Source organism: Chinchilla lanigera, unplaced genomic scaffold (assembly GCF_000276665.1).
Source record: "Chinchilla lanigera isolate Chin_1 unplaced genomic scaffold, ChiLan1.0 scaffold00019, whole genome shotgun sequence".
In the NCBI taxonomy this organism is placed as follows: domain Eukaryota; kingdom Metazoa; phylum Chordata; class Mammalia; order Rodentia; family Chinchillidae; genus Chinchilla; species Chinchilla lanigera.
The window spans coordinates 29,155,770-29,167,113 of record NW_004955420.1 but is presented as its reverse complement, the minus strand read 5'-3'; the positions used below and the strand labels follow the sequence as shown (position 1 = coordinate 29,167,113).

Here is an 11,344-nt window from a genome sequence, read left to right as displayed (position 1 = left end):
GGGAGACTGAGTGTAAAGTGAGGGGTGATGACACCAGGCAGAGGGGCACAGGAGCTGGAAACCAAGGAGACATAACCAGGCTGAAACGTATCAGAAATCGGGCATCGTGACCCTGCACCCAAGGGACCGGCGTGAGGGCTCTGTCCCACCGCATGAGGAAGGGTTGGCCAAGCCTGGGAGGGCGGGGGTGTCGGGCACGCGGGCTGCACTCGCGATTGCACTGCTAATAATGACGGTGTAAGACACCAGCGGGAGCGGGTTCCAGACACAGCACGGAGAAGCAGCAGTTGACTGGGCCAAGAAGCGGAAGGGAAACAGTGCAAGGGAATGGACTCCTGTGTGAGGAGGCTGGGGGTCATTCACTCATTCACTCATTTGCCAAGCACTCACTCTGCCCCAGGTGCCCAGCCAGGGGTTGGGTATAAAAGGGAACAAGGAAAACTCTGTGAGCTTCAAAGAGCTCACAGCTAGAAAAACATATACACCGTATCTCAGCCATTGCACTTGGTAGGGTGGGGATAGACCAGGGTTGTACGGAGACACGGAAGGGGACCTGAACCTGACTTGACAGGCAACGTGAGGACGCCAGGAGGCTCCCTGGAGTTGGTGCCACCAAACCTAGGCACAATTCCTCAGACAGGAGCCAGACATCAGGGGAGCGGGGGAGGGAGGCTTGCAGTGGGGTTTGCTGGACACAGGGCGGGAGCAGAGAGGTTTGCGCTCAGGACCGACTTTCTCCTGTGCTGTGGGAAGTTGATCTGAGCATGAGACAGGGTTGGAAGGGCTACAGTGGCAGGCAGCCGGAGCCACATGCCACTCGTGCCCAGCAGTGCTGAGGACACTGCTTGTGCACCTGCTCATAGGGCTGGACAGAATACAGTGGAGCAGAGCAGGTGCTGAGGCGGGCAGAGGGCACTGCAGGATGAGGGCAGGGAGCGGAGGATGCTGCCCAGAGAGAGTATGGTGTGATGCCCCCAAGATAAAGGAGCAGCATCCGAGGAGAAAAGAAGTCACTGGCTCGTGGATGGGACAAGGTACTGGACGCTCACAATGTAAGGGAAGGAAGGTTTACTTCAGCTCGAGGTTTGAGCCCAAGTCCGACTGGCTCCAAAGCAAAAACCATGCGGTAGAACCGCCTGGCAGAAGGCAGCTGCTTGCATCACGGAGGTCAGAGAGAGCAGGGAGGAGGATGCCCCCTTCCAGGTCACACCCCGGAGACAGCCTCAGCCGGGCCCCATGTCTCAGCAGCAAGTCAGCCATGACACTCACTAGCCAGTCACCTTGGCGCAGGAGAGCTTGGGGGAAGTTTTTGATCTAAAACATAGCAAGAAGTAAAACCAAGCGGGGCTGGTTGACAACGTAAGGATGTGTAGAAATCACAGTGCAGTCCAGTGCAGTAGCAGATCCAAGACAGCAAGAAGCCTGGATGGACAGAAGCCGAGCTCCAAGGGACAGATATGGTCAACAGTGGCTCTGGGGTGAGGAAGAAAACCCACCAGGTCACACAGGGAAAGTGGGGAGGGGGCCACACACGTGCAGTGGGTGGCAGAGCTGGTGCACTCAGAGGAGTGCCCAGTGCGGGCAGGAGTGGGGTGCGGGAAGGGAGACCCCGTCCCAGCTCCCATCCCGGAAGTGGGTGGACGGCGATGGGGCCGGAGCGGGGTGTGGCCGCTCGCTGACCAGTGATCCCTTCTGGATGTGGAGCACACATAGTCCTTAGAGACCTGCACCCTGACTCTTCACTGAAAAGCCGCAGTCTGCGAATACAGAGCATGACCCATTTTCCTCCGTCTCCCCGTTGTGTGCTCATGCTCACCCCGGGCCGGGCCTCTGCAGCTGAGCGCGAATGGACCACCTGACTGAGCGCCTAGACCTGCAGCAAAACACAGCTGCTCGGTGACTTTGGACCCCCCAGACCTGCTGGTTTTCCTCCACCCTCAGCAGCGGGACCCGTGTGGGTGACGAGGAAATGCTGTGGCAACAGCAGAGGGCGGGGCCCCAAGCCAGCCAAGGGGGCGGCCCGCCTGACATCCCTCCCTGCCTGGCGCCCCAGAGGGACCCTGAGACAAGGGCCTCCCGAAAGCCAGGCGGGCACAGGGCCTTCGGGAAGAGCCGTTTCCAGCCTTGCTCTTCAGTGAACCCCCAATGGAAGCACGTGCGGGCCTTGATTTGATTCAGAGCAGCTGCTGGTGACCAAAGCTCAGGAGACATCACCCCAAGCTCCCAATGAGCATCCGACTGCAAGTGGGGGGCAGCAGCTACACGAAAGGAGGAGAGGGCTGTCCTGGCAGATGCCCCAAAAAGCTGGGCCCCAAGGAAGACTTCCCTGCTCAGGGTCCTTAATGTGGGCCTCCCTGGCTCCCTGCCTCCCTGCCTCAGGGCCTGAGAAACAAAGTCCCTGAGAAGCCAGTGGCCGGCTGGGGCTGTGCTTCCCTGAAAGAAACCAGCACAGGGAAGAGAGCATGGCTGTGGCCCCAGAGCCAGGCCATGGCCCCCGGAAGCCGCTCGCAGGTTATGGCGTACACAGAAAACCACAGCTATGCGATGCAAGGGAGAGGACTATCAACTTTAAACTTTATGCTCCATACAGCCTCTGTTGTAATGCTTCAGGTTGACTGTTTAAATTGCTAGTTGTCACAGACAACACACGAATGAGTGTGTTTCAATAAAACTTTATTTGCAAAGACAGGCAGTGACCCCATAGGTATACAGCAGGCCATATCTCGCCAGCCTCTCACTTTGAACTTTGAATTTAGCTCACGGTTTGCAGAGGTTTCAGCCCATAATCAGCTGGCTCCAAGGCAGGGTGTCTTGGCAGAGAAACAGTTCAGGGCAGGCAGAAGGCAGCAAAGCAACAAGGACCTTAGCAGTGTCTTTCTGCCCTTTATCTTACCCAGATTACCGGGATTAGGGGGTAATCTAAACCAGTCAGTGGGCTGATTTAGTACTTGCACACCTTAATCCCAGCACTCACCATGAATCAATCACCCTAGATCCAGCCAGCTCTGAAAGAGCCCCCACCTATGACTGCATGAGGCTTCGGGGAGACATCTAGACACAAGCTATGACAACCCCACCTCCTCGCTGGACGTTCATATGTCCCTGGCCAGGGATAAGGATCCTGGTATTTCCCGTCTGTGGATGAAATAGCTGCCGAGGGGTGGCCATGCTGGAGGTGGAGGGGAAGAGGGAGTTGGCAGAGGGACAGGATGAGGGTTGGGGTGGCTGATAGCAAATGACAATGAACACTATGCCCACAAAATCACCCACGGAAGGATCTCAGCTTCCGCAGGCCACGGTTCCTGGAGGGACATTCTGTGGGGTGACAGCATCTGCCAGGCTGGGAGATACAACGGTCTCAGCTCTCAGCTCTCCACCCGTGGCTTGGCTTGTCACGGATGAGAGCCCTCCAAGGCGGGGACCAGACAAGGACCCTGAGGCTCGGGGGTTCCATTGTGCCAGGTCCCAGGAGCCACGCAGGACAGAGTAAGATCCGCAGAGGGCCTGTCTCGGCAGTCCACACCGCTGCTGGTGTGCCGACCGGCCACAGGAGCCAGGTGTGTTTCGCCCCTCAGCGCACACTGCCTCCCTCCATGGCTGTCACCTCATCTCTGGCTGGTGTCAGTGTGAGACTAGTTAATCAGGCAAAGCAGCAGTGAGCTCCTCTGATCACCCCTCTGTGTGGGCAACTCCCGGTTCTCTGTTGCTCGGGACGCACTACGCGGCTTTCCTCTCCGGCTTCTCCTTTTATGTTAAATATATGATTTTATCCTCAGAAGGGGGATTATCTCAGAGCAGAATTGGCAAGGTTAAACGCTATCTGTAAAACACATTCAGCTGGGCCATGAAATGAATTACATAATATATCAGTCATCTACCTGGCTCTCAAAAACCTGCAAATGCATTTCTGTTTAAATGGGTATTTTATATTTTGCCTTCCTTTCCGTGAAGGTAAAAATGACCTTGGCGCTGAGGAAGTGAAGATATATTGAACGAGTGAAGACCAACACCGTTCCATTTCATTTAGTCTCCGCTAAAACTGCAAGGAGTGAAAGTAGAAATTGAATTTATTTTAGTATATATTGCCTCATTTGAACTTTAGTAAGGCATTAGCTTCTAAAGAAAACCCTCCCCCTTCCGTAATCTTATTGATGGTATGTTAAGGAAACTGCCTTGACTTTATTGATTCTGAGCTACAAGGTACAATGTACCCGCCAGTGCGCTCACCGGGAAACGTGCTGGCCTGGCTGTCGCCACGGGGACGGACCTGCTGACCTCAATGTCCCGCGCCTGCCGGGCCCACACACTCTTTTCCATGGCAGGTTACAGAGTGCGGGCGCTGGGAACTGGTCCACTTTGACCTCCCCTCAGAAGAGCAGCGGGAGGGAGGAGGCCACCGGCTGTCCTGAGGACAGAAGAGTAAGGCAAGACTCCCAAGCCAAGGCCAGGCTCCAGTCTCCCCCTTCCTGGGGGAAGCCCGGAAGCCGGGCCGAGCAGGGCTGCTCAGTTCCTGAGTCTTCCCTGTAGCACGGCCTGGCAGGGCAGGAACATCCAGGAAGTGACAGAGATGCACACTTCCGGGAGGAGTCAAGGTTCCCAAAGAGGGCAGGGAGATAGCTGGGTGCTGCACTGAGAGGATGCGGCGAAGTGGGGCTGGGAGAGAATTGGGGAGCTGACCGCGAGAAACCACCGTGGGAGCAGAGGACGGGTGGGCTTTGACGGTCAGGAGGGTGGGTCGCTCTGTGTCATGTGTGATGCAAAGCCTTCATCCGACCCCCACGACAGCATCTCAGAGTGGACAGGGAAGGAGAGGAACGGGCAGGAAGGGGAAGAGGGAGGAGAAAGCTGGGCTCAAAAGTGACCAGGACCTCGTCCAGACATCGCCACAGCTCGGGGAGGAGAGAGGCGAGGATCCCAAAGACAGAGACTTCCAAGGGTGCCAAGTCCAGGTTCCTTTCCTCCTCCTGCTGTGCACATCCACCTTTCTGCAGAATAGGCCCACGACAGCAGCCGCCACCCTGGAGCCGCCTGGAGGAGGACAGCTAAGGATAAGGCGTTCGGGTGCAGATTTGTGGTCCACCCTCCCTCCCTGACCTCAGCTCTCCTGGTAGGCTCCTGGTGACACGCTGCGGCTGCCCCTGCCCCTTCCCCTGCCCCTGCAGCTGGCCCAGCCCTGGGACCCACCTCCCCTCCTCCACGATCCATGCCCTGGTGAGCCACACAGAGAGCAGTCCACAGCCACAGGCACCCATGGGAGAACCCCCGTCTGTTCACCACGTGCCACCAGGTCCCGCGATGGTGAAATTCAGGCGTTGCTAAACTCGATGTCTGACAGCTACTAGAAAGGGTTTCCGTGAGACACGGCATCTGAGTCAGTGGACAGAATGAGAGGGCTGGAGCTGGACAGAACACAAGTGCAGAGGACAGGTGAAGCTGCTCTCTCCTGAGGAGCTGAGCCTTCTCCTCCTCAGACATTAGCACTCCCAGTTCCCCAGCCTTTGGGCCCCTGCACGGCACCAGTGCCCCCCAGGTGCTCAGCCTGGCAGCCTCGGGCTGGGGTATAGCATGCTGTGACTAGGACTGAGGCACAGCACCCACTCCCTGGGTTGTCCTGTTTGCAGATAGCCACCCATGGGATTTTGTGGCCTCTGTAATCACATGACCCAATTCCCCTAATGAATCTCCCATCATTCATAGATAGATAAATAGAGATAGACAGATGGATAGATGATTGGTAGACAGACAAATGATAGACAAGTGGTGGATGATAAATATAAACGATAGACATATAAATGATCAATATAACATTTATAGCTATGTCGGTCATATAAATGATAGATATATATGATGGAAAGCTACAAATGTTAGACGATAGATTGTGAGACAATAGTTGGGTAGACAGATATGATAGATAAGTGATAAGTATACATGATAGAAGACAGATGTAAAAGGTAGATGGATGATTGATATGATACAATATGATATGATGGACGGGCGGATGGATGGATGGGTGGATAGATGGGTGGATGGGTGGCTGAGTGGGTTGGTGGTTGTGTTGGTGGGTGGATGGTTATGGATGGGTGGATGGGTGGCTGAGTGGGTTGGTGAGTGGGTTGGTGGATGGGTGGCTGAGTGTGTTGGTGGGTGGTTGGTTGGATGGACAAACAGATATGTATTCCATTATTCTGTCCCTCTGGAGACCCCTGGCCAACACCACTCCCATGGCTTCAGAGATGCACATTTGGAATAGGTGATTTCCACTGAAGATGCCTTGGGCTCTTAGGCCAGGTCTGCTAGAAGAGCCACGTGTGTCTTTTGCACACATGTGAACTCCACCAGCACTTCTCATGGTCACATTTTTATTGTCACTTCTTCCCCGGAGCTGACACGTCACCCCACGGCCTGCTGACCTCATAGACCCTGTTGAAGTGTCCTCCTTCAAGATGGGGACACTAAAGGAATCACACACTGGGCTGCACGTCCCCCGCCAGCAAAGGAGTACTCAGGACTGAGTGTGGGGTCGGCAAGGCACGCTCTCCTTTCCCTGCAGACCCTGCCCCCTTTCCAAGAGGAAGGTGAGTTGGCCACTCGCCAGCACAGTCCTTGCAGTCCAGCCCATGTCAGGGGTCCAAAGCAGTCCAGACCATGGGGTCACCAGCTGCTGCGGAACAGGCCTGTCCACCTCTAGGGATCCCAAGTCTTGGGTATCATCCCAGCAGGGGGGCTGTCCCACCCTTCCCAAGCTCGGGGATGGGGCGTCCTCTCCGGGCGAGACGGGCCTGACTAAAATTGAACTGCTGTTCCTCCTCCTCTCAGCCTCACCACGACCTCACTGGGCACTGGGCCCTGCACTAGGTCTGTCTTCTCCGTCTCCACAGAAAGGGGAGGCTGCAAGCGTGGGTGGGAGCAGGCACAGGCGCGGGGAGAGAAGGCTCGGTGTCCCACAGGGGCGTGTGGAATGACCTTGAGCTCGGGTGACAGGACACCGAGGTGTCACAGACCAGCGCCCACGCCACGGGGCAGCTGAGGAGGACAGCAGGACAGGAGATGCGTGCGGGCCCCAGGAGGGCTCGAGCCCTTTCTAAGAGCTTTTGCTCAGCTCCAGGCAGTTGCCACCAAGCAGATACCCGTGTCCTTTGTGACTAGATCTAAATCTCTCCCCAAGAAAAGCCAGAAATGTAGATTTTTATGAAAAAAAAAATGCCCATTATAAAACATTGGAGACCAGTTCTAAAACTTTCAAATTCTACACCACTCAGTAAAAAATGCAGCTGAAGGCAGGCCCCCGTCCCCACACGGGGCAGAGCAGGGTTCTCAGGCTTACTGACAACACAGGTTTGTGGGTAGCGTTTCTAACAGGCTCTGGGAGATGCGATGTGTGTGCTTGGGCCATGCTGGAGGTGGCCGCTCTGGTGACCACCAGGCTCTCCAGCCTTGCTCTTGTCCCAGGGTGCACAGCAGCCAGCGGCCAGGGTCCGGCACTGTCCTCCAGGCCTGCAGTGAATGGAACTCTGTGTGCGAACTTGCTCCTTGTACTCAAAACAACTTCGGGCTCTCATTCTCCGCTGCTTTCTCCTGATTATACCTCCCGGGCAAGGTCAGGACCCCCAAGAACCACACTTGTCACTTTGGCCCCAAACCAGAAGCAGCTGTCCTCAAGAATCAGGTGCCCCTTGGACCTGCGACACTCACGGCACTGGATCGTGTTAATATTAGACAAAATCCAATATAAATTCTCCCGGTGGCAGGGGCGCTGCGAGGTTGCTCTAACTGCCTAAAGCTTAAAACACATTTTTAACCTCTTCTTCCTTCAGAGCTGGTTTCAACTAGGCCAGGGGACTCTTGTAAGCTGAGGGGTTCTCATTAGGACCAGAGAGCAAATTCCGGGGAACCGAGGAGCGGTGAAAAAGGCCACTCCTCCCGCTCAGACAGGATGGGGCCTAGACAGGACCTCTGCTGCTTGCTGCTGTTGCCTTTTTATAATTTATTTTCCAGCTGACACTTAAAGACTCTATGGGAAGAGTATGCTGTGGTGTTGGGCTACATGCAACATCGAATAATGTTCAAATCAGGGCAAGCGTATCTATCTCCTCATTCACCATTTCTCTGGAAACATTCAAAATCCTTTCCTCTAGCTCTTTAAAATATACAGCAGCCCATGGTTGCCAACAGTCACCTTCCTGAGCTCAATTCTGTCTAATTATAGCTCAGTGGCCGGGCCTCCCCGCCGGAATCTTCCAGAGACCTGCGCTGGGACTCGAGTCTTCTCTGACCCCAGGCTGGGGCCTCGGGATGTGGCCTGGCTGGAGAGCTGGGGCTCTCCTGGGGAAGAGCAGGGAGTGCAGGGCCTGCTGGAGACCAGCTGTCTAAGGCAGCCCACGAGCTCTATATGAGAATGTGGCTCTAAGCAGCCTCTGCCGGGCCCCTCAGGAGGACAGGTCCAAGAACCGATCCCCAGGTCCCGACCTGCTCCCCCTCATCCTGGGCTGGTGTCCTGTCCTTGAAATCACCCACATTTCCTCACTAAGGCAGGAGCCCAGCAGGAGGCTTGTGACAACCACCCACGTCGCTGCTGGGCCTCGGGGCCAGGCCACCAGCCAGGGCAGGAGGAAGTCTCAGGGCAGGTGAGTACCAGCCATGGCAATAAGGTGGCCCCAGGCTGGGCTCCAAGTCTGGGGTCCCCAGGAGGAGCCCCAGAGGGGATGGCTGCTGGCACAGAGGGGTGAAGTCTATGGGACAGGCTCGAGGTGGGATCTGGACTGGGAAAGGGGTTCCCTTCCCATAGATGCACCTCCCCTCCCTGCTCAGGCTCAGACTCGGGGGCTCCAGGGCCCAGGGTGCTCTCTCCGGTCATGTGGCCTGCAGCCTGCCTCCTGCCATGACAGCCACCCTGAGTCACCCCACTGCAAGATAAGGCCACAGCCTCTGTCTGAAATCAAGAAGCCCTGGACCAGTGAGGGCCCTGCAGGGACCCGAGTGCCTCTGCTGTAGGCTCTGGGGCCGCTGGGCGTCAGGCTGGAGGGCGGCAACCGCACACGTGACACCAGAAGAGGGCGTCTGCGGGTGATCTCCTCGGCCTTGTTCCATCCCCTCAGGTACTCTGGTTTGCTTTCAGGATGGCAGAATCCATGGTTCCCTCTTATAGTATGTGCCCAGGAAGGCCTGGAGTGGAGGGAGGAAGCTCAGTGTGGAAAAACCTAGTGAAAGTGAGTCAGCTTCCAGTGCTCAGCAGGGAGGGCTCGCCCCTGAGTCTCAGTTTCTCCATCTGTGAAATGAGTAACAGCGTCCATCTCACACATCCTGGTGAGAGCTGGCAGGGCACCCGGGGCCAGCAGAGGTCCCTAGAGGCAGAGCCAGAGACAAGGGCTCAGGGCAAGTGGCTTACTGGGGAACTCAGAAAACAGGGAGAAGAGTGGAACCACGAAGCAAGAAACCATCCCTGCTGGAGCCGGCCTTGCCTTAGTGTGTGGGCAGCCCCTGCCCTCCGGACTCCAGTGCCAAGGGAGCAGGCGGTCCAGGCCCCAAGCTGGCCCTGGCTCCCGTTTCTTCTGGCCCAGACAGGTTTTCGCTTTATTTTAATTACTTGAAGACATTTGAAAATCAGGAGAATTTAGGGGGAAAACTCCAGCTTTCTGACTTCTCTAAAAAAATGTGTCAACCAGCCGCATGTCCACCTGGCACCCCTGAGCTGCAGCCCATGCCCACTTGCTACCAGCACCACGCTTGTTGGCCTCTAGGACCCCCTGACTGTGTCGCGGCTTCCTCTTCAGCTTCGGGAGGCCCTCGAGACCCAGGTGAGTGGTTATGTCTCCATCTTGCGCATGCTTGAACCATGCCAAGACCAGCACCACCGGCAGACATGAACGGCACTCAGTGATAGACGCCGCTGGATGCCCCTTTCTGGGCCCTTTCTGTGCATGTGCAGACGCTGGGGCCAGTCTGCTCCAGATGGGAGTGCCAGGGTCAGCCGGGCTCCTGAGACCCAGCCCACACCCACCAGCACCCAGATCCTTGAGCTGCAACCAGACCCCACACAGGCCCGTGGGCCCACTCGACCTGTGGGCCTTCTCATTGTCTAACTGGGGCATCACCTCGCCCTCCCCCCAGGCCCCAGGCCCCTTCTCCAGCCGTACCAGCTCAGGCCGTCTCCTCTCAGCAGTGCCTTCCTGCTCTGCCTGCGCGGGAGCCTTGCTGAGTCTGCACTGCGCTGTGGGATGTGAGAACAGGAAACGTCTCCATCCCGCTCCTGGGGCTCCGTCGCCCACCCACAGAGATGCCTCTCCTCCACGCTCCTGACAGAGCGGCGATGTCGCCTCAGCTCACACCGTGGAGAGGAGATTTATTACCTTACAGGGCATTCTGTTCTACATTTCAGAGCTCTGAGTTTTAGCAAATCTTTCTTTAAACCTACCTGAAATCTCCTACAGTTTTATATCATTCACCCGTCAGCAGACGCGTTGAGTGCAGATTCGGTTACCACATAACATGAGACGTGGCAGCAAACCACTCAAGCTGATCTACCGGTGAAAGGTATCGCCGGGAAAAGGGTTTCAAATGAGGCTTATTCCAAAGCTCAAAAATGCGACAACAGACCGAGTCCACCTGACCTTGAGCTCTGCAGCAGCTCCTGGGTCAACCCTTGTGATAGCAAAAGGGTTGCTGCAGTTCCAGGCTTCTCATTCATCCTCGGTGAAAGCACAGCAGGTCTTTTGTTAGCTCCTCCCACAAGTCCTAAGCTTACTCTTGTTGGCCCAAAAGTGAACCAATCACTGCAGCCAGAGGAAGGGGATAAGGGGCTGGGGGTGGGGTGTCTCCTATCTACACCTAAGGACCTGAGGTGAGGAAGGGGTACGTTCTTAAAGGAAGATGAGGATGCTCTTGGCTGGAGTGGTGGGGAGCTGGACATTGAAAGGCCCCACAGATGTGTCCTCGTGAGTCTTTTCTTTTTGACAGTTGCCATGTTGGTTGCAGAAGACAGCACACTGAATGAAACTCAATCCCTGCCCGAGAAAGCCGCTGGCTTGGGGGCAGTCGTTACTGCTCAGAGTTCTCATCATCCCAAGACGCCTCTTTGACGTCTTTTCAAAATCTTTGCCACATTAAATGTCCCTGGTTCACCTACTCATAAGCCTTCCAACTAGATACATGAAACTCAGCCTATGCTGGTCTCTTCCTGCAGATAACAAGAGCAGAGCACACAGAATGGACCCGAGTCCACACACAGTGGATCTGCCTGATGCCCAGGTCCCCAGAAATGGGTCTGGGACTAGGACAGCAGGCAAAGAGCGTATCTGGGAGGTGATCCCAGAAGATACCAGGGTAGGTGGGGGAGGAAGAGGGTCGG

General features: G+C 56.0%; 2 long non-coding RNA genes across 2 annotated transcripts; one reads left to right on the top strand and one right to left on the bottom strand.

The window, feature by feature from the left end:
• Positions 1-3,014: 3,014 nt before the first annotated feature.
• On the bottom strand, positions 3,015-5,854 carry LOC102009188. The gene is made up of 3 exons (XR_260772.2): positions 5,275-5,854; positions 4,228-5,028; positions 3,015-4,039 (listed from the first exon to the last, which is right to left on the bottom strand). It is a non-coding gene; the product is annotated as an uncharacterized LOC102009188 (long non-coding RNA).
• A 2,195-nt stretch (positions 5,855-8,049) lies between these two features.
• On the top strand, positions 8,050-11,142 carry LOC102008951. Its single transcript, XR_260771.1, has 2 exons — positions 8,050-8,624; positions 8,809-11,142. It is a non-coding gene; the product is annotated as an uncharacterized LOC102008951 (long non-coding RNA).
• Positions 11,143-11,344: the final 202 nt, after the last annotated feature.